Below are 822 nucleotides of genomic sequence, written 5' to 3'. Positions count from 1 at the left end.
TACTACAAGAAACTCATCTGGTGGAGGATGAATATAAAAATCTAAGAAGAGAATGGGTTAATCAAGTATTCCATGCTGCATATGGCAAGAAAAGGGGCATAGCTATATTAATCCATAAGTCCCTACCATTTTCTGTTGAATCAGTGATAAAGGATAATATGGGAAGATATGTAATGGTTGTTGGCTCCATAGGAGATATGACTATATCAATACTCAACATATATGCTCCGAATGAGGAAAATCTAGCAATCTTTAAAAACATAGCCAATGTTATTTCAAGCAATGCAAAGGGGATGGTACTGATGGGGGACTTTTTATTCAAACCCACACGGTAGTTACTCTAGGATATATTTTTGTGTATCACAGCAACATATACACAAAGTTGTGGAATGTGGTATAGAGACAATAACTATAAGTGTCCACCCATTACTCTGTACAACTGTAGCAATTGATAAAGAATCTTTTTTTTAAATACTGGAGAATGAATGTGTCAGTCCTATCAGATGAGAAGGTAGTAAAGGAGATAAGAGAAAATCTAAAGGAATATATGGAAATAAATGATATTGACAAGGTATCACCAGCGACTCTATGGGATGGGGGCAAAGCAGTGATAAGGGGAAAAATCATAGAAGTAACCTCTAGACTAAGAAAGGATCGTCTAAAACAGCAGAGGGCACTAGAGAGTAAAATCAGAGATCTAGAAGTAGAACACAAAAGGAAACCAAGTAAGTCCATACTCCAAGAACTGAAAGAAAACAAACACAGATTAGATAAATTATTAACATTCAAGGCAGAAGGAGCTCTATGCTTTACAAATCAAAG

At 35.6% G+C, this 822-nt stretch overlaps 1 protein-coding gene across 1 annotated transcript in view; it reads left to right on the top strand.

Moving 5' to 3' along the window:
• The window catches only part of kcnh2b (potassium voltage-gated channel, subfamily H (eag-related), member 2b), a 340,415-nt gene that overhangs the window by 30,337 nt on the left and 309,256 nt on the right, over positions 1-822 (top strand). The window lies entirely within an intron of this gene.

This window comes from Micropterus dolomieu, linkage group LG01 (assembly GCF_021292245.1).
Source record: "Micropterus dolomieu isolate WLL.071019.BEF.003 ecotype Adirondacks linkage group LG01, ASM2129224v1, whole genome shotgun sequence".
NCBI classification, from domain to species: Eukaryota; Metazoa; Chordata; class Actinopteri; order Centrarchiformes; family Centrarchidae; genus Micropterus; species Micropterus dolomieu.
This window is presented reverse-complemented; position numbering and strand designations above follow the sequence as displayed.